Source organism: Tympanuchus pallidicinctus, unplaced genomic scaffold, assembly GCF_026119805.1.
Source record: "Tympanuchus pallidicinctus isolate F22 unplaced genomic scaffold, pur_lepc_1.0 scaffold19, whole genome shotgun sequence".
Taxonomy (NCBI): Eukaryota; Metazoa; Chordata; class Aves; order Galliformes; family Phasianidae; genus Tympanuchus; species Tympanuchus pallidicinctus.
In genome coordinates this window covers 4,405,551-4,427,745 of record NW_026294710.1, presented here as the reverse complement: position 1 = coordinate 4,427,745, position 22,195 = coordinate 4,405,551, and the positions used below count along the sequence as shown (strand labels likewise).

Here is a 22,195-nt window from a genome sequence, read left to right as displayed (position 1 = left end):
TGGAGGAGCAGCGCCAGGCCCTGGCCAGGGATGGGGCCAGCAGCAGCCAGGCTGCAGCATGCAGCAGCTCCACTTGAGAAAGCAAATCTTGTCCTGAGGGAATTTCTGTTTACTTGAATGCCTTCCCTTATAATCTCATTTTATGGGCCACATGTTTTGGGAATGCTGAACATTCAGGAGACTGGCAGTAACTGAAGAGAGGGGATTCCTTTCAGAGGACTGCTGTAAAGCACAATACAGCCTTGAATATTCCCATGGCAGGCTTGTCCTCAACAGCACTGTAACCGATATTTTGGTCTTAAACAGACACTGAATTCTACTAAGCAATATCAGTTTTATTCACTGTGTGTGTATATATATATATATATATATATATATATGTATATGTACATACACTGAATAAAATTTAAAATTAATCTTGAAACACTTTTTCCTGTTAGAAAAAATAACATGACAAACCGTACCTCACCTTTTAAAAATATATTCTCCAAGATAATAGTTTAGGTGAAGCAGAAAAAAAAAAAATAGAAAGGGTGAGTGACTGCTCAATAGCTTCCTTCATTATGGGTACGTCCAGTTTACTTGTAAGTAGAATGGCACAGATCTCAGCAGTGAGGGGTATGAGATCCAGACACCTCATCTCCTCCTTTTACATTAGCAAGTGAGCAGGAAGGAAGCACTGCCAAGACAAATTTACCAGGCTTGCAGCAAACTGCATTCCTTGGAGCTCCTCTCTTCTCCCCAAGAAAGTAAATACCAGCATGGCTGCCACAACTTTCAGGCTCAAAGTACACAAATTATCAATTGATTCACAGAACTAATAAAACATCCTCAGCTGTTTTTATCAACACAACACCTTTGTTCTCTAGCCAGAGAGGCCAGTGTGTTTATTCCCCTCTCCCTCCATTTCGGTATGAGTAGGGTGCTCAGTACCTGGCAGGACCAAGCACTTGTTAAGCTGCTGGAGTCCATTTACATTAAGATTTTCCATATAGCGCTTTGAAAAAGGGACTGGGCAGAACGTACAGTGACTTATAATCCCGATGAACAATGGGCATTTCTGTGAACTGGCTTTCTACACAGGATGTGGGGTGGGCCTTCTTGAGCTTGTGTAATCAGTCTGGAAGTCCAAAAACCACACTCTGAAAACATGCTTTTCCTTCAACAAATACTCACACAGTCTCGCAGTAGTTTACACGGCTGTCATTCACCGGTAAGGAATATTTTTATTTAAAAATATGTGAAAAAAAAATCTCAGTATCTCAAATGAGGCACATGGACCTTAATTGTATCTAATTAAAACATACAGCCCTTTTTATCCAAACAAGAACTTTATTTAGGAATGGAAGCATGAGTTCTACTTGTTAAAAATGGTGTGAGGACTGCACTTCAGGCAGAGCTTTACATACCAGCTCATGTTTTAGGATCACCTGAGCCCAGAAATGAAAATTCAAAAGGCAGTGGCAGCACTTGCATTCAAAACACTAGGAAACACAGATTATCCTATGAAATGGTCTCTTTTGGAAGCTGAATGTAAGATACTACATTGAGAAAACCAGGTGGTCCTCTAATCCAAATCCTGCAACAACTCTTCTACTTCCTCAAAGGTGCACCAGAATGCAGTCCACCACAATGAACAGTTTTGCCGTACAAGGACTGGAGCAAGTAAGCAAAGGTTAAAACATGAGAGGAAGGATTCTTCTTCCAGAGCTCACATCTGGCACTGGGGTAAAAAGACAACACCAGATGAGAAGTAACAAAATTGCATGCAGGAATAATGCATCATTTCATCATTCCACATCCAGAAAGCTTCTGTGTTCGTATCAAAAGTGCTCCCATTTATCTAACAGACCACCCGAAAAAAAAAAAAAAAAACAATCCAACTTCCACTTGACCACAGAAATATTTCCATCACAACACCGTAGAGACAGCACAATAAAGGCATTAAGAGTCTTTAGACCCAGCCCTAAACTTAAGCCCTGGAGAAATACGCTTCCCAGAAAGCAGCAGGCTGATATTTCTAAGCACTGCAGAGCATGCCATTGCTTTACAGAAGTGTGAGATTTAATTGAGCAGATTACTACGAAAAATAGTAGCAGTTATGTTTATTCTTTTCTCATGTACTGAAGTTATTGCCTGAAAGCTTGACAACCCTCTTTCCTGCCTGTCCACCTCTTAAAGTTTTGACACCCACTTTATTAAGAACAATCACCAAAGAAGCAGGGTATATATAAACTCTCCTCGAGTAGGTTTGAGTAACAGCACAAGTCTTGTTTTTGACACTGGAATACAGTACTGTAAGAAATTGTTTGGAATATTTCTATGAATAACTGTTTAAGACCAAGTATGTATTTCACAATAGTCAATTGATACAGACTATTTTAAACTATGTTTTTTCATTACATATTTTCAATTCTGAGTGAAATCTAATCATAATTTGAGGCTTTACCACTGCTTCCAATACTCATTGCCCCAAGTAACCTTTCTGAAGTCACAACTTTCTCTCCTGCATGCAGACTTTCTTTCTGTGGGAAATTAGAAATAATGGAGTTTAAAATTGAGCAACTTGAAGAAAACCAATACAACTCCAGCATACTGAAACAACTTCTTGCACATTAACAAGTTTCAAATGATGAGGGTAGAGCAAATCTTTCCCCCACCTTTGCATGTTAATTAGAATTATCATACTGTGCTCTTCTAGGCAAATTACGACGTTCAGCAATATTAGACATAGCACTTCCTACCACACCCTACAATATTTTTCCAATTATCACACAATTTCAGACAGAAACTATTACATTCTATGCATAACTGTTTGGCTTCTGTCTCTGAGCAGTTCTTGTCTGGGCACACAGGCTACACAAAACCAGCTCTGGTGGCTACACGGGGGAAAGCTGTAAGAAAATCCCCACGGCCCAACAGGAAGTGTCACTTCTGTGATTCACCAGCTTGCATCTCTTCCTGAGAGAGCGCCCCAATCAGCATAAGCAGCACAGCAGCAGCTACATGAAGAAGTCCTTTTCCTGTCCGCAATGAAGATCCCATGACCATTTCAGTTTGGTTTGAATGAGTTCATCTCCCTCATCAAACTCCACTACGTATTCCTTTACTACTTCAGGTGCTTTCAGTTACGGCAGCGTAAGGGAGAAAAACTTACTTCATGCTGCAGAAGGCATTTTGCTTCCCAATTAGCAGTGCAGATGAGCAGAGAAAACACTTTTCTGTCTAGATGTACTGGTTTTTGATCCTTCTACTTGGAAAAAAAATAATCTGTGTAATATGCTCATACTGCAGTCCACCACTTTGGTGGAAGTAAAGCAACATCTCAGTAAGTGCATATAGCCCAAAGCGCTGGAAGGAAACTGCACATTACAGTGATTGGACCAGGAGGATTACCAGCCATTTTCTTGCCAAAATAACCATAAAAAAACCTAAGAGTTTTGTTAACATCACAAGCCACAAAACAGAATTGAATTCCATTCTGCTCCCTACCGTTCCCATCTGGTTCTAATTTGCTAGAGAAGACTGAAGGCTGTATTCAAAAAGCATCAGACTGAGCTGTAAACATCAGCTTCTCCAGCAGCATTACTTGTGAAGGACTGGAGCTATCATGGAAAGGAGTGGGGGATGAAGCAAGACTTGCTGTGTCATTAAGCTCATTGTTTTAATTGCATTGTTTCGACTCATGAAATGAAAGTGAGAAATGTTTGATGCTCAGAAGAAACATTTGCAGAAAATCAAGTTCAGCTCATCTCTATTGTAACGCTAGAAAATCAAACAGTAAAAAGTTGAGAAGTATCAGAACAGGCTGCCTGAACAACCAGACCTCTTGTTTTACAAAGTTCATAATTACAGGCCACTTGCCGTTGCCTAATTTTTTTCCTTGTCAGGTTGTAAACAGAGGACTGCTTCATATTTGCTGTAGAAATAGTTTTGTTAAATTGTGACAAGCTAATGAGTCTACAACTAATAGCATCTTGTGGTAAATATTTAACAAGATGCCTTTGAGATTTTGCCCCCTATCTCTGCCTTAGATTTCCAAAGTGACAATTCCTGAAGGCCTTTTTTCATTAATAACTAGTGATTAGTTTCTCATTACTTAAGGCCTTGATGCGAGGCACTGATGTGATGTGTGAAAACCCACTTACACTGCTGAGTGAATAAAATAAGTGTTTCTGTAGCAACACAGGCTTGGAAGATTTATGCTGTACAACATACAACAGCTCCCTTCCATTTTGAAAGATTGTAGCTGGGTCTGCAGAGGGCCCCAACTCGAAAACTGAGGTTGGGAAGGAGTGCTCTACTGACTGAGCAGAGCAGACTCTTGTTCAGAGCGTGCTCTCAGCATCCATCAACACAACTGCAGCGACGGAACACTGAGCTTTAATGTCAGAACAGTAATCTACAGGAGCAGAGAAGAGCAGCTTAGGTAACACCACAAACTGGTATTGCCTCCCACATCCACAACGTGCCCTGACAGCCCACTTCCCAGTTAGGGCTCATTATGAGAGCTGGCAGAACCCCAGCACAAGCCAAGCCTGCAGTCACCATCAGCTCGGTCCTACTGCTATGGCTCCATACTTTGCTGTACCGACACAGAGTTCTTTCCTCCAACTAGCATCACCTCCACGACGCCTCCAGCCTCAAGGCCAAACAATCCCATCCACCATCTTAGAGATGTTTTTGTCAATTTTGTGGTTCCAGGCCCAGAGTCCTGCACTGACTTCTTGATGCCATTACATGACAGCCATTTCATTTCAGCAAGCCCCTACACAGGACTCACTTTTCACTCACACTTGCCTTCACCAACAGCCCCTCTACTTCCAGATTAGCTCTGTTCAAAATCATCATCTCACCAATTCCTTCCCTTCATGCAGCCCTTCACCCTTATTTGTTATGCATATATGTGAACCTACCACTTAGTTTCTTGCTTATTATTGATCTTCCACCTTTGAACCAAGTGGTTTCTTTTCTTGCCTAAACATTACTGTAATTAGAGGTGATTAACATCAGCAGAGCACACTCATACATTCAGCTTAGAGTAGTCTTGAGTACCCATTATATGAAGAATTCACTCAAGTCTCTTATAGATCTCGTTAATGCTATTTCCAGCCTGCAAGAGATACGTGTGAAAAGGCTTTGTTACACATGGCTAAACTGCATCTATTTCATACAGCTGAGGTATGTATAATCTGACCAGCATCAGGAATTGTGAAAGGCTCATTTTGAAACAAAAGCTTCTTAAACCCCACCCACTACTTAGATACACTCCTTTCCCATGAAAGGATCAGCCTGGAAAACATTTGGTAAGCTCTCATAAGCAAAAGCCTTTATTCTACAGCATGTAAACAAGAATGGAGCATGATTTCCCCACGTGGATGCTGCTGCCTTCAAAAACAAAACAGCACCTGTAACTTCATCACTAAAATTTCTGGGAAGCTAAAAAGCTGAGAACAACATGGGTAGTGCTACCAGTCCCACCTACACTCAGACCTTTCAGTACCCACAGACTCAGATGCAGTAGCAGATCCTAGAGCTTAAAAGGAACACGTTGACTTAAGCCACTGTCCTTCAGATGATTTACTGCTGTAGCACACACATTGATTCATGTTTCCTTTTTATCTTTTTGATAGTGGTAGGCACTAGTGACTCACGTCACACTTCTTAAGTGTTCACACAGTTGTTACCTTATTACTAACTTCTTATAACATTACCATAAAGACATTAAAATTACTTCTTGGCACGAACTACAGAGCAAACTACAATCACAACCAGCCTGTAGAAAGTGTTCAACTAGCAACAAACTTCTTGCTTTTAATCTACAATTGAAAAATTTATCTGAGCAAAACTCAAGAATCTCAGTGGCCAGGTGACCACAGTGCCATGTCTCTTCAACACTGAATCAGCATGAATCTGACACTGGAGGATTAAGGCTTTTCTGTCTGTGCCTAAGCAGCGATGCAATAGGCTCTAAGTCTTTCTGGAAGCAGACATTTTTTCCTGCAGTTCAACATTTTCTCACTCTGTATCCTTCTACACATAGTTCAAGCAGCTAATACTAGCATTATTATTTTTTTTTTTACTGCAGCAGAAAGAATCACAGCCAGCAGCTGAGATCTAGCCAGATTTCAAAACCAAACTTTAAGTGAAACAAACCCCAAATGAAACTGTAAACCAACACCTCCAAATAGAGCATGACCACCACTGCTACGTAAGAGGAAAATACGCTGTGGAAAATACACCTAACACTGAAATGAAAGGTCCCTTCTATCCACTGGTGACACTCAGAAGCCAGAGGAGCATGCTAAGACAAGCCTCCTGCTTCTAGCTATGCTCCACACACGCGGACTCCTCTCCATGCCGAAGGTACCATCTAGCTGCCTCCTGCCTGAGTGATTCCAGGCCTCTTCTGTACGCATTCCACAGTGCCATGAAGCTTCCCACCTCAGGTGGATTGCTGCACATCGATTTGTCAGGAAGAGAAATTATTTATACAAAGGGTACATGCACTCTGACTGCAAATTTGACATCAACACAACACTCCAGACTCTTCTCTCACGGATTTTAACACCCATGTACCACTGCCAATAAACTTGTGCAACAAGAGAGCTGTTGTTATACTATTCTACTTTTCAAAACAGCAACTACTACAGGTAAGAGGATAAGGTTGTTTGTTTTAAATTCTTCTCTTAGGAGAAAATCAGAGGGGCTACTTCAGACTTCCGCATACTGCTATGGTTCAAACTGGCAATTAAAAATGCTTGGTTGTTGGTGGTGGCTTTTTTGTTTGTGTGTTTTTGAAAAAGGGAAGCACTCTGACATAGCTCAGGTTTAACAGGTGCTGTTACCAGTACCTAGAAATCACTCCTACATGTAGAAGCAATTTGTAGCTATGGATGAGAAGCAGCAGGATGACAAAGACACTGGCTGTTACCTACATACATTCACACTATACTAAGGGGTACTGTGACACTCGGTTTCACTGATTTCTCACGTTGCTTGGGCCTGTGCACAGCATCAAAGTTCCAAAGACAGCAATCACAGAAGTAGATCTAGTTATGAGTTGTAATAACCACTTTTTGAGAGAAGCCATGTATAACTCACAAATAAGCTGCATCCTCATTTTAGTTGAGAAACGCAATGCCTTTGCATTGCTGGAAAAGAAAATACTGAGAGTGCTGCAATGTAACTGCAGTGCTGCCCTACTCTTTCCACAACAGGTGAGGACAGACTGGCATCCTTCTTCAGCTGGGACTGATAAAGCAGCTCTGGATTGTGTTTTTCCTCCTTGTTTAAAGTAACTGAGATTCTGGGGGAGGGGAAGACAGGAAATGAACACTTTTCCTGGTCCCCAATCCTAAGAATAGCCGAGATGGTACTTCTGCAAGATTTAGGCCACACAAGCATTCAAAGAAGCATGAAATATTTATACTCTGGGCAAACAATCACAGAAGTCTTGCTTTTTGCCCAGAATCTTTTTATCATTATCCAAACAGATCAGGAGGTTGTCCCAGGAAAGTTTACTTTCAGAGGGCAGAGATGAGCTTGTTTTTATATTTTTAAACTACAGCTCTTTTTTCTGTTCGTATCTGTGAAGTCAGTTAAGCAGCAACCACAAATGACAGGACTCTGACTCGAGGACTCAAGCACTAACTTTCACCTTTCAGGCACCTCTTGCACTAAAGGGAAAAAAATCAGCCGTTTTAACAGTTTCTCTTTCACATGGGAAGACAAAGAAAATAAACACCTTTGTACTTAAGCTGGGTACAACATTCTACAGAAAACCCAAAGTTAATGCAAACACTGAAAAAGACTCAAGAGAACACATGCAGCTTGATGCCTAACAAACAGATTTTCCATGACTTGTACCCATAAACATAAGGCGAATTCCTACAAACTGTAGTAAGTATAGTAAAGAACAAGTGATTGCTTGTACCCTACAGACAATTTTAGGTGATACAGACCACAAGCAATACTTTGGGGCATACTCAGAGGCTTCATCATCCGCACATAACAAGGCTGGTTAGAACACCTGCCATTGCAGAAAGCTACAGAAAGTTGAGTTTGGCATGAATACGTAGCTTCAAAACAGCACTCAAAGTAAAACACAGATCTAATTAAACACCTCCCCCTTTGGTTTACTCTTGGCCAATCTTTCTCCTTTCCATTCACGTGGTTTCTAGGCTTATGCACTTCACACTGCCCATACACTGCAAAGGAAACCTGCAAGCTGATTTTGCAGAAGTCTGGTGGGCAAGTGGGAATTTGGACATAAAATTGCAGGTCTTTGATGAACTTAAGACACCAACCTGGTTACTTTCTTTTGATGTTTAGAAATGACTCACACCGTCATTCAGATGCCAATAAAACTATCTTAAGTTTCAAAATTAAGACCCTTAAACTTGAGAATAAAAAAGCTTAAGTAGATCTTATGTTCTACAAATTAGCTAACCCCACGGGACAGCAAAGCACACCCAGATGCACCCACCCAGAAAACTAGTGAAGGAGATCATCAAGAAATGGAGAGGAGAGGGGAGGGGAGGGGAGAGATCTCCTCACCCCATGGAAAGAGGGCTTCAAGTTGCTCCCTACCTGCAAACAAACAAAAGAACCACCCAGGCTTTCCTGTTACACAACAACTAGCAATCATGTGATGTACAGTGCAGCAGAAGTGTTTGAAATAGGGATGTTTTCCATACAGAGAAGATCCTTCTCTAAACTCATTCAGTCATTTAAAACTCTGCACTTGCATACAGTTTTAATCTGTTCTACAATTTACTCTAGACATAGCCTGAAGGTACTTAAAACTTGTATGCTGGTCAAGAAGTACAGGTCAGGCCTGCTCATTTTCTGCCCAAGACAAACAAATTTCACTCAGGTGGTTTTTTTGCTCGTTTGTTTTTAAAAAGTCTCCAGTTAACACTGGGAATACAACTCTTTGCTTCAATCCATCTCTACTTTCACTCTTTGCTCTAAAACAGATGCTTTAACCTCTACAAGCCTTTATCATCCTCCGTTTGTAGTCTGTAATTATTTGTAAACACAAGTATTCACATGTATTGATACACAGGCTTTTGACCCCTTCATCTTTCATGCACTGAAGAACAGTTTGTTTAACCAGATTTAATGGACACCTGACATTTTTCAAGTTTGTTTGCAAGAGAAGGCATTTCATCCTTTCTTTCCTGCAACAGACAAGAAGGCCAGGAGTCTCCACTGAACAGGGAATATTCCATGTGCCAAGGGAGCTTATAACTGATAACACAAGTCAGACACATTCTTGCTTAACTGAACTGTCAAAAAAACCTAAATATCAATGCTCACACATTAAACTAATGTAAAGGAAAAACAACAGAGTTCAATAAAGCATCTCATCTTTATTTATCATAAACAAATAGAGCAAGATTCCATCCTAAGAGCTATGGTAAAAGTGTTTCTGAACAGTACTGAAACTTCTTATTTGCTCCAGGCCAACTGGGCACATCCAAAAATCAGATTCAACATAAAAAGTGCGGAAACAGAAAGATCTGCTGGACTTTTTGACAACCAGATCATGGTTTGTTTGTTTGTTTTTCTCTGATAGTCTATTTGGAGTGAAGAACACCACTGAACAGACTGATGATCCAGAAGGGTAGGGAGCATCAACTCCATAGCAGTATTTTTACATCATGTTGGGGGGGGGGGGGAAAAAGCTGCCTATTTTAAACTATTACTTCATACAACCTGTAAAGGCTTTGAATTTTAAATACAGAACAGCTTCTGAACAGCTGTGAAGCTGAAATATCTAAGTTTGCAAGATGCTATTTCTAGGAAGATGCAACAGATGTTTGTACTTTTTCATATGTACATCCCATTCTAAACAGGATGTGGAATTTACTTGTAATGAGCACAATCAGTGCATAATTGCTGTTCAATGCTATTCAAGCAAAAAAGAGAAGCATGAGACATTTCCTGTCAAACACACAGGCTGCCTATTGGACAAATCCATGCATTATGCAGCATTTAAAGACAGGCAGCAGTAACTTCCAGCAAGTCACATCTTGATAGGAGCAGCTACAGGCAGTTTGATCTCTGCTTACTTTGTGCTGTACTACTTAGAAGATACATCCAAAGGATATGAGGATTAGTCAAGTGGAAAGTTTGAGACGTAGGCCTACAGCTCTGAACAGAGGAGGTAAAGCAGAGCCATTAAAGTGAACAGAACAGACCCTGAGTGCCTAGTTTCTCACCTAGTTATAAAGCGGGTAAAGCTGGTGGAACATCACTGCAGTATCACAGCGTCACTAAAATTATAGGACATGTTTAAGTGACATAAGCAGGAGAAAGTATCACACTCCCAAACCCATCACCTTGCTTTGCTAACTATAGGATGAGGCTATAATAGGTTTAACAAAAAGTTCTCCAAGTATGTTCTAGTTTTTGGCCTAAAGGGCAGAATCTGGATAATCAACACCAAGAAGATAACTACTCCTATTTACCTGAACAGGATTACCACAGAGTTATGCCACTGAATTAAAAGACAAGATAAACCAATGTAGCTAACAGCTGCTTGCAAGGCCAATAATACCTGCAGCACAATACCTGGGGGGAAATGGTAGAAGAGCAACTTGCCTGTTCCAGAAAAAATAATAAAACAGAATTACACACAGTCAACTCTGAGAAACAGTGCACGCATTAAGCAGGCGTTAATAGTGCAGGAGTTAAGCCCATACAGTCCTAGTAAGACTTTGTGACAACCATTCCCTCCCATTCATTAGGGCCACACTACCAACTGTAGTTTTAGGAGTCACCTGATGAAAAAGCTGTAAGACACGCAGAATTCAGTAGGTTGGCTTCACTCTCTATAATCCATCTTACAGCAGCATGATTTTTTCCTTCTTGTTCATAGTAGTTAGTCTCGTTTGAAGTATTCCTCCACAGCAAATTTAAAAGAAAGACAGCAATCTAAATGCTTCCTTTGCATTCCGTATTTTTGCCCCAAACAACATTCTATATATACCCTGGAAAGGTCCTTCAATTTCAAGATTCCCTCAATGCTACAGCAAAAACGCTGAACACCTACATTCAGTGTTTGTATTTCAGGTTTAGCCTTAAGAAGAGCATCTGGGAAACAGAAGAAAAACTTTAAAGAACTGGTTTGCTTGCCTACAAAGCCTAGCTGCATTTTTATGCAATTTTCAAAAATGAATGGAAATTTAAGGGTATTACATGGCAGTATCACAGAATTACAGTAATACAGTTTCCACAAGTCTGCAGCACACTAAGAAAACCTATGTTCCAGACTCATCACAAGAAGTACCACCACAAACATTCCTGCTATTAGTATTTCTTGCATTTTCAAGTACAGCAAAGCAGGTGATTTGACAACCCAATTTCTTGCTCTTCATGTCTGGTTAGTCTGTCAGGCACCACAGATCCGTCTCTGACTACAGGTAGTTAAAGTCAAGAACTCAAAGGCCCACTGCCACTACTTCTTACTTATGGTCATTTCCCCTCCCCAGCAGAAATCAGCACAGATTCAAATTTACTATCTCTTCTAAAGAGGAGATACTTCAGTTCAAAAACTGCTGTCAGCTGAGCCCAGACATCGTGGCTCCTAGATTAAGTATATTCTTTCCTATGCTTGTGCAGAGACAGTAGACAGAAGTGTTTCTCAGAAGCAGTTTAAAAATAGGATCTCACAACTGGCCAGCATGCCTTTATAAGCTTACGATATGCTTGCTCCAGCATTGAGTACTGAGCTGATGGCATGCAGCTCTGGAGACAAATTCAGTGTGCAGTATTACCTTGACAAAACCAACAGTTTCATTTCGTCAAAAAGCAGCCTTCTAAATCAGTACAGGGGTAGTAACAGCATTAAAAAACAGGCTCTTAGGAAGTCTTTTAATTTTAGAAGGCCTGTTGTTTTTCTGGAGGGACATCTTCTCCTGTCTCAGATAAGACAGCAGTACAAACATTATGGCCCAAAATCAAACAGCACAAATACCACAGTTCAGCACTTAGAAGAGAATTACCCTGGTAAAAGACTGACCAAAGCTACAGCTTAGGTTACACTAAAAGCAGCACAACTATAAATCTCCAGTTCATTTTTCACTTCACTTAAATTTAGGGAACCAGTGATCTAATCAGCCAGGGCAGGAACAAGACAGAACTAGATGCCAAGTACCTATTTTCCATACAGCTCTTCCCCACTAGTTTTGATAGTGACACCCCAGATCTGAGCACAAGTAAGCCCTGGACTTGTATGGGTTTGGTATATTGCAACTCTATTAGCACTGCACCCAGCACCTACCAAAGACCTGAACATATGACAATCAACCAAACAGAAGTGTATCACAAGCTTCACCAACACAAAGTTTCATTAGTTGCCAACCCACTGAGGTTAGCAAGAAGGAAACATGATTGTAGCCAGAAAGCTTCCCAGTCTGAATATAGCATTCAGCCATCGTAATTCTGTACTTCTGAATAGGCCACGCTGACCAGGACTACAGCAGTCTTCTGAAGTTAATCCTTTCTGGAGACATTAGGCAGTGCTGCACTCCAGTTGCACTTCACTGTTGAAAAAGAAATGCTGCATATCTGCACGTCATTAACAAGCTGTCAAACTGTATTTCTATGCTTGACCACAAGTGGTCAACTGACTGGAAACTGAGGTCTTGTTTCGCTGGTTGTTCCCCATCCCTCTGAAAAAAAGCTGCCTCCATACAAGTCACTCTAAGCAGTTTCAGCAGAGGTAAGGAGCCCATTCAGTACAACACTTTGTAACCACCAAGTACAAAAGCTTTGTTTGGTTCCCAAGCTTCCAAACAAGAGAAACACTTCTTTGCTCTCCCTGTGACAGGATCACCTTGAGCTGCAGTTCCGGAATCCTGGAGCCCACAGCTCTGTAATTTCCTCACTCTAGCACAGCCTAACTCTCAAGAAGCAGCATTTCCCATTTTCTTCCTACAAACCAGAAAGAACCACTGTTGTGCCTCTCCCACTTGTACCTTTATACCAGCTGAGGAATAATCCACTTGCTGACAATTTCCAGCATCTTCAAAGAACTATTATTGACAGGCCTTCTGGGCTAGCAGTATATAATCAAGAGAGAATACTACCTCACACATTAAGAAGGCCCCACCAGCATGCTGGACCAGTGCAAACACTGATTAAACCTCAGAAGCTGTCAACACAACAAGTGTAAGCTTGCCCCTCTCAACTACTTTTATTATATTTTTTATTTTTACTGCCAGCCAACACCTGCTCCTTCTTCCATAGAAAACTCCAGCTACTCCTTCTGAGTCAACTTTTTTTTTTTTTTTTTTTTTTTTCCCCCAAAAAAGCTTATCCTAACACTAAGCCTCAGGTTGCATGCAAAGGATGCTCCTGTCCTGCTGCTGTTCAAAGAGTCCTTCCAAATCCAGGTGGAAATATCTGGTGACACTGATTGGTTTCCACTCAGTAAAAAGTCACTGGTCATATAAGCAAGTAACACACATTAATTTGACAAATGACCCTTGTAACCCACTGAGACCACAAGCTTTTCAAAGATTAGCTTAGAACTCTTCCAGTACAACTAATTCTTCACCGAACAGCCCAGTTACTAGATTACCAGTCACTTCAGGAGCAAGAAAGCCTTCCTCAAGTTCCATGCCATTTCAATAAAATAAGCTTATTAAGTCCAAAATCCTGCGAACTCTTAACTGGAACTCTTCTTTCCCAGCTTTAGCCTAGTCATTTTTGTAGGTTATCCTACCAATGCATCTGAAATGACCCCGCCACCTGCAGGCCCTGTAACTGCAGGTCAGCCTAGTAGTGCCTTACATACACTTGTTTGTTTGTTTTTTTAAATATGCCTGACTCCTTAGGCAAGGATTATACTGATTCTGACTCTGTAGGTCAAGTGCCTTTAGGATTTGCCCCTTTGATTCCTTAAGAATTGCCTCTTTAATGAGGAAAAAAACCCCAAGCAGGTAAAACTTGTACATCTCCATTCTTTCTCCCTGCAGCTGCTTCTTCCTATTCCTGCTCAAGTAGGAGTGTTTGTGAATCCAAGCAGCCAACGTTCACATTAAAAAACGATCCATTATAATCAGGCTTACACTAAATCTGTTCTCCTATGCCACTTCCCACATGAACACTTGTGCCATTACAAAAAAAAAAAAAAAAAAAAAAGGCAGCACAGAAGCAAGAATGAACAGCTGGGAAGAGGTACAGGATCATCTTTCAGCATGAGCACTGCTTCAACTATGGCATTAATGCACACTCGGATCTATTACGTTTCGTATCCCCCTCTCCCTTCTCCTCTAAGTACCCTTGAACTCTTGTCAGCCTTTGTATGAGTAGTACTGTAAACTGTACTGTTTAAATAACAGGTCTGAGCAAAAGCACAAACCACTTACACACGCACAGACAGGCTAGTGCAGCAAGGCAGAACCACAAGTCTAACTGCTAGAGAACAAGCAGTCAATTGAAATGCCCTCAGTAAAAGGGAAGAACTACAGTTAAGTAGAAACTGTTCCTCTCCCTGGTTGGCTACCATAAATACAAACTACTCTTTTAACACCTCCCTCTCCTACGGCTCCTTTTTCCCGTACCTTCCAGATAAAGGCACAGCTTACAGACTGGCCTTCAAGCAAATCCCTTTCCCATAGGTTTGTCCCAAAGCAGCACGTGCATTTGCTGTTACTCATCCACAGCTGAAGTAATTTCAGAACACATCATAGACATAATTTCAAAACCACGCTGCAACACCACCAGAGTTATCACTTCTCAAAGACATTCCTTCCCTGAAAACAGCTAACAAGACTGCTTGAAACAAACAAAATTATTAGAATATTCCTTCATTCCTGTTGTTCCACAAGAACATAAAGACTCCACAGTTCAAGTGCTTCCACAACAAGCTACCCATTACACAGAACTTTTAAGAAAGTCTACCTCCTGATTCCTAAAACAAAATCAGGTATTAAAAAGAGCTGCCTAAAAGGTTTATTTAGGAATTAAAGCTTTCTACCACAGAGAAACTTTTGATTTCTGAGTATTCTATGTGAGTTACTTATACAAGAACATAATTATTCAGATTGTTCCCTTACAGTGAGATAGATAACTACTCCCCACTCTGTAATCACAGAATGCAAGCTCTAATGAAGTAGAAATGTGTTTTTTGTCATCTTCAGCCCATATTAATGTTCTCCACTAGTACGTATCCAAGGAAATATTCATGTCAGGTCTCAAATAAAATCTGTTCTATCTCCTAAGAATCACTGTGCTCTAGAATCTTCTCTAGAAGATTCTATTGCAAAGGGATTATTTACCTTGTGCTATAGTATGACTACACACAAAGAAACAACGTTCCAGTCACTTACATGTTTGGTCAACAAACCAACCACCTCCTCCTAAGCACTATTTCCAGTGCTTCATTTTTCTGAATAGTGTTAACAATCTCTAGGATCAAGAATCTTGCACAGAACTGGCTGCTACAAGGCTCAGCTGACAGCCACCATCTGACATTCAAAAAAGGGGTGTTTCTTTCAGGAAACAGTGTACATCACAGAAGTTAAGCTCAGAGGACATTCCAAACTTGAAAAAGCTTTGCACTGTCATCCTTTATTACTGTCTCCATTTCTTTCCTGGTACAAAGGAAAAATGCAGCACTATCAGATGTTCCCAAGCCCACTGCTCCCTTCCCTGGCACACATACCCTGCAGGCTCTAATTGCAGCTAATATGGACTGCGTACAGCAGCTCCCCATCCCCAGCCGTTTCTTATGCAACCAGGCTCCACCTCACGTTACTTATGTAACACATTAAGTAGCGTCTATTATACAGGATTCTTCTACATTAGTCACATACTCAGTAACTTCCATTCCAGTCGTTTTAACACAATGCATCCACCAGAAATTGAAACTTCATACCTCACCAGGTTGCCACTGCACAGAAAAGAAACAAACCACACCACTGAACATATTAACATCTGGAAAAGTGCTGCCAGACGTTTCTAAATGTAACAAATCACCATCATTTGCCTCAGCAATTGTAGATGTTAAGTTTGTTTGCTGGGTCAAGTGCAGAGGCTCACTTTACGTTGTACCACACAAAAACAAGATGTGGGAACCAGCACCAAACTGCCCCAAAAGCATGAGCAGCCCACCCGACCAGTACAATGGGCCATGCCCCTCGAGAAGAAAGACGGGTTAGAATTGGAAAATATACATTTTTCACCCTCCCCTCCCCCCGAATCCTGAGATAAAATACAGAGCCAGAAAATATATTTTAACGCAATGAAATCCTAGGTCAGACTCGTACTACCACATCCTTCTGCAGCAAGACAAGGGAGCTCGCAGCACCTGCACGTCGCAGGCCCCTTTTCCCTAAGTACACACCAGGATCCCAGTGCTAACTCTGCAGGCCCTCTACGGCCTAGCTGTAACGCGTGCCACATCGCTCCTCCGACAGGATCCACCAGCACACACAGAACACTGGCGCTGCCTTTCCCACCCAGCAGCGCCGTTCCGACAGAGCAGAGACGTGAGCAGGTTCCGGCCCTTCCCTCAGCCCCCCCCAGCGCCACACGCTCCGCCACGACGCCGCACGGCTGTAATGAGGTCACTTCACAGGGCCCAGAGCCTCCGGTCGGTTACTCGGAGCCTGACTTACATCGGGGAGGGGAGGCCGAGGAGGGCGCTACGGCAGCGGAGGGCGGATGGAGGGCCTCCCCCGAGCGCGGCTGCACCCGGGAGAGGGGCGGGGAGCAGGGAGAGCGACGAGAACCTTCCTCAGCGGCGGCTACGCCCTCGCGCGCGGGGTTACGGGGGGGAAGGGAAGGGGAAGCGACGCGGCAACGGCGGCGCTGGGGGAGGGGAAGCGCGAACTCTCCCGAGCGCCGCCGCCGCCGCCTCAGCCGCGTTGGGCGGCAGCCAAAGCCCACAGGAATGCAGCGCGGTCACATGACCTCCGGCGGACGTGCGGCTCCCTTCCCTCTCCAGGGAGACCCTGCGCCATCTTGGACTGACGCAGTTACAAAAGCAGGCGCAAACCGCTCCTCTCTCTCTCTCGCTCTCTCTCTTCCCCCGCTCCACTCCTCCCGGCCCCGCTAAGGAAGGAGAAGCTGAGGCCTTTTCCCGCTTTCCTTTTCGCCGGGGATCCCCCGCCCGCGCCGTCCTCCCTCGCGCTGGGATCATGGCGCCCGTTTTCTCCCTTTGCACCAACCTCCCCCGGCAGCGCCGACCCTGCCCGGCTGCGGCGGCCCCTGCTGCAGGATGATGTCAGCGCCGGCCAATGGGGGCGCGTCGTGCCGCTCGGCGGGGCCGCCGATTGGATGCGCGCAGAGCCCGCCTCCCCCTCCTGCCTCAGTCCCCGCCGCGGTTCGCTGCGGAGGCGCAGCCGAGGCACGAGTGGGGGAGGGGAAGAGGAGGGGAAGGAGAAAAAAAAAAAAAAAAAAAATTACACAAAAAAACCGACGACCAAACCCACCGAGCCGCCGGCCGCCATTTCGCGCAACAACAGGCAGAACCCGAGCGAGCAGCCCCGGCCAAGCACCCTGAGGAGAGAGAGAAAGAGAGAAACAAGAGACACACGCACAGAAGAGTTAGACAGGAAAAAATACCCATAGACTCCGCCATGTCACAAGACGTTTAATCGCCCCCCTCCTCCCTCAGGCTCACTGCCCCGCCACAGCCGCCTCCGCTGCGTCCGAGCGGATCCCTTCACCTCGGCTCCCTCCTGCTGCAGAGCACCCGTTAGAGCCCCAAGCTCTGCCCGAGGGGCGGGGGGACGCTTAGGCTACGGCGCGGCCGCTAGCGGCTTCTCCGGTCACCCGCGTGTGGCGGCTCCATCGAGGCAGGGCAGCGGCTGCCAGCCCCGCTTTTATCCGGTGCCCCGCGTTTGCGCACTGAAGGAGGCTCGCTCAGCCCCTGGTGGGCGTCGAATGAAACCCCAGCCGCCGCCTCCCCTCCCTCACTGTGCCGGAGGGGCTGAGGCCGGGCAGAGCGGGGAGGGGACGTGGCGGGGGGAGCGGCGGAGCCGAGCGGCCCGCCCGGTCCGCACAAAGCCGAACGTTCCCTCTGCGCCGTTTCCCGGAGGAGAACGGGGATCGGCGCTGAGGGGAAGGAGCACCGTTCCCGAACGCTCTGAGGAAAAGAGCGTTGTCGCCCCAGCCCCCGGCAGTCGCTCAGAGCCCCGCACCGCCGTGACGCGGGCCCGCTCAAACCTCCCACTCCCCCCCCTCGCTCCTCCGTGCGGCTCTTCGTGCGCTCCGTGAGGAAAATTTACCCCTCTCTTTGAGATTAGCGACGAGCCGACGTAGCTGAGCGCGATGCCGGCCGCCAGCGGGACGCCGGGGTGGGTGCCCCAGAGAACCAGCCTCTGAGTCAATCCTCCCGCCGGCGTTCGGGGCCGCGCGCCGGACCCCTCTCGCCGTTCCTCCCCCGCCCCGCGCGCCCCCATCAGCCCCCAGCGGCTCCCTGGCCCCCGCCGTTCTCTGTTAAGGCGCAAAGAGCTTTTGTAAAATGGACACTGAGCGCTCGGCGGCTGCAGCCCGCGCTCCAGCCCACAAGCAAAATGGCGGCTGTTTGGCTTCGCCTTGGTAACCCTGCCCCTGCCAGGCGGGGCGGGTGAGCCCCGTGCAGGGGGAGGGAGGGGAGAGCGGACGCCATTTTCCCAGAGAGAGGCAGTGACATAGAAGGGAGCGTAGGAGGCTGAAAGGAGGGAGACACGGGAGCAGGGGCGGCAGCGGGGTTTGTACACAGGTCCCGAGGCAGAGGCGCTTCTCAGCCGGACCCCGCCGGGCGCTGCGCACTCAGCTGGTGCCGGGGGAGGAGGGATCTCCCCGTTCTTTTCTTTCTTTTAGCAGAGTGCTGAGGGTCGGTCCTGCCCAGGGCAGGGCTCTCCGCAGTAGGGCGGCTGCAGCGGGCTGGGATAGGAGGGGGCCCGGCTGAGGTGTGCTGCTGTGGGCCTGTCACCATTCCAGGTGAGTCTGTGCTCGTTGCCGCCGCGTTCTGCCGGGTGCTGGGGGAGGGGGCTGGGAGCAGGGGGTGGACGCCGTAGGACGGCTCTCTGCCCCACTGACTGGGGCTGCCTGCCCCTGGAACGGGTTTGGATTCTGCCGGAGTTGCCTTGCGTTCGTTTTTCCTTTTGTGGGCTTTGGCTAAAAAATGGCAGACTGTCGCTATAGCTTGTGAATATGGCGGGTTACTGTAGCTGGAGGAGCTGAGGGGAATTTTTTGGCAGTTCTGCCAGATTTATACGTTATGCCTGGAGAAAGAGCCGGGAGAGGCTGTTAGGTGAAAACAGACCTTGCTCAGGGGGGTGGGTTTTAAGAAGGGGTTTGAGTGTTATTGGGACTGCGTATCGAGTTGTATGAAGCTTAGGGAGATCTCTTCCTCCATCCTGTATGTTTGTGCTTTGTGACACTAAAATGGTCGTTGTAGGCCTAATCTTCCTGCCTTCCCCACCCCCGCCTCCCCTCTGCCCCCCGCTCCTATCTCTGCTCCTGGGTAACCTGGTGCAGGGAAGCTGTCCTCAGGAGTTTCTGTGCCAATTTAATAGGGATCGTTCTCCCCACCCCCTTTCTCGGGGTTGTGAGTAGTGATATTGGCGCATCCCTTTCTTGCTTCAGTGCCTGTAGCCAGCGTTCGCCTTGCTAGGCTGGCGGATTTTAGTCATAAGGAAATAAATACTGATGGAGCAGCCCCTGTCGCTGCAGACGTAGGGGAGGGGAAACAAACGGTTCACTGTACGGTTCTAAATAGGGTAGACAAACATAATATAGTCTGATTACAAGGGTCCTGTATTCCCCCTATACTCGGCCATTAGGGACGCGCGGTGGCCAGGAGTCAGGAGGTCCCTAACATGGTGCACACCGTGTCACTGAGGGCAGGGGCTCAGTGCTGCAGCTAGGTTCAGGAATGTGTTAGTGTGTTTATTTACAGTATATTGAAGGAATAATAATGAAACGTTGCAGTTATTGAGGGCTTTGCTTGGAGAAAAGAGAGATTTATCCACAGCCGTAGTTATAACGCGTAATTAATTGATTGCAATGGCCATACTTTTAAAGTTACTTTTCAAAAAATGTGGAGTAAATTTTTTAATTTCCCTCTTTTGTCCTTTAGAGATTCTAAAAATGGCGGCCTCAGGCTGATGTTGTGGTAATCTAATCAGCTTGGGTCCTCCACACCCCATGCAGCGCGTTTGTCTGCAGCGTATTACAGCCTTATTCTGTTAAAATGAAAAGACCGTTCTCTTCAAATAACACACAAAACATCTCCTGACTTTGGTGCAATTTAAAAATGCTGTGTTCCAGCTGATTAATTTTATTGGTTATGTGTGTGAAAGGCAAGTGAACGAGACCACTCTTGTCGGGGAAGCGGGGGGTGGAAAGAGGCAGGAGTGCTTCTCTGAGGGGTGTGTATGGGTTGCTGGAAGGTGGTACGTCTGCCGGTGTAGTAATTTGGGAAAGCTCCTGCCTTTGCAATAGGCACACTGTGTCTGCCCATCCTCTTACCAACCTAAAAGCAGTAATATTTTTCAACCTAAGGAAATTCAGATCACTAATTCAGTCAGCCAAATTCTGGGTGGAATCACATTTGTGAACGTCATGTTCACCTTCCAGGAAATACCTTTGCTGGACGTTGGGGTGGTAATCCCCTGCCTTCATGGTTTGGGAATGCTGAAAGAACTTAATGCTTGGGGAAATAATGCATGCAGGATTATAACCTGTTACTCTATTAAAGACGTAGAATTTCTCCTGGTACCATGCAATCTTAGTATTAGGCTTTTTCTTTAATTTGTGTATTCCTACATAAAACGTATGTATGATAAGACACATACGTTTGTATTGTACTGAGTGAAAGTGCAATTCCTAACCTCTAATTTTTTTCCAAAATGAAATATGAACCTTTTAGTATCACCACTATAAATATGTTTGGGTGGGGGGAAGGGAAGTCACAAGGATTTGGTGGTTGGTGTAGTGTGCTTTGATACAAACTATAAAGACTGCATACTGTATGTTTAACCAGCAGCAACAAAAAAGAAATTCACGTTTGTCATTTTTGTCTTTAATATTGTCCTCGGTTTGAAGAGATGTGAGTTTGTATTCCAGTATAGCTTTAGAAGCTTCTGGATTGAAACAATCAAAAGTGAAGTACTGAAATGGCAAAATTGTCCTCGGTCTCTGAAGGATTTTAATTTAGATACTGCTCGTATATGTCACAGCACAGATGTGTGGTTTAAGGTACACCTGAGGTTGAACGTTCAGATGGGAAGACTTTCGGTGTTGTTAACACTTGCTTTTCGTATGCTTTGAGGCCAAAAGCTGTGTGATTTCAACCACCAAGTGAGGCGTTAATGGGCCAACAATGCATGCTCCCAATACCTTCCTCATATTATACGAATTCTATTTATTTATTTATGTTAAATCACATCTTACTCTCTGCTTATTAGAAAGGACACTGATACGGTTCTGAAGAGTTGTAGGTATGAGCCTCTTGAAAAAAACGTTTGCCTTTTTTATTTCCTCTTTCGAGGTGTTTTCTTGATTACTTTTTTTAACATCACAACGTGGAGGGCTGCACCGCTCTGTTTCATGGCCTCAGTCATGTTCTCGGGCAGATGTCCAATTCCAGATTAACATTAAAAGAAACAATTCTGTACAGTTTACAGAAAGTAGTGTTGGGGGGAAAAATGAAATTCAGAAATTGGAATACCCAAGTACAGTTGCTAGGGATTGCAGTTTTTATGCATTAAGGCCTTTTGGGGGATTTGGTCATTCCAGCTTTCCTGTATATGTTATAGTGAGTCACTTTGTCTTTCTGACTCAGTTTCTCCATTTGTAAAACATATCTGTGATCTGAAAACAGACCTGTTTAAGGAGACATTAGAAAGGAAATTCCAGCTTTATTTTGGAACTTCATTGATGTTGATTTGTTCAAATATATATCAGTCAAAAATATTTTCCCGGTGCCAACTAACAAAAGTTCTGGAGAGAAAGCTTGCAACCTGAATTTTTTAAGGGATTTCTAATTCACAGACATTTTGTTACAATTGCGATTTTAATGTGTTAAAATAATACAGAGGTCACACGAGTGGTTTTACAACTGTCTTTGGGTTTTTCCTATCTGCAGGAAAAATCTGCTCAACTGTCATAGTTGTTGTATGCATTTGGGGTAAACTGTTGGCCATCTCAGAAGCTTCAAAGAGGAAAAAACGCTGCCTTTTGA

The 22,195-nt window shown here is 44.5% G+C and overlaps 1 protein-coding gene and 1 long non-coding RNA gene across 4 annotated transcripts in view; one reads left to right on the top strand and one right to left on the bottom strand.

Moving 5' to 3' along the window:
- The window catches only part of LOC128079584 (uncharacterized), a 46,495-nt gene extending 29,317 nt beyond the window's left edge, over window positions 1–17,178 (bottom strand). For both annotated transcript variants that reach the window (XR_008206215.1, XR_008206214.1), the window contains exon 1: window positions 16,638–17,178. This is a non-coding gene — a long non-coding RNA (uncharacterized LOC128079584). The remainder of the gene's footprint in view (window positions 1–16,637) is intronic.
- A 1,452-nt stretch (window positions 17,179–18,630) lies between these two features.
- Window positions 18,631–22,195, top strand: part of KMT2E (lysine methyltransferase 2E (inactive)) — a 54,387-nt gene continuing 50,822 nt past the window's right edge. For both annotated transcript variants that reach the window (XM_052680836.1, XM_052680835.1), the window contains exon 1: window positions 18,631–18,948. The gene's annotated coding sequence lies outside the window, so the exon portion shown is untranslated. The remainder of the gene's footprint in view (window positions 18,949–22,195) is intronic.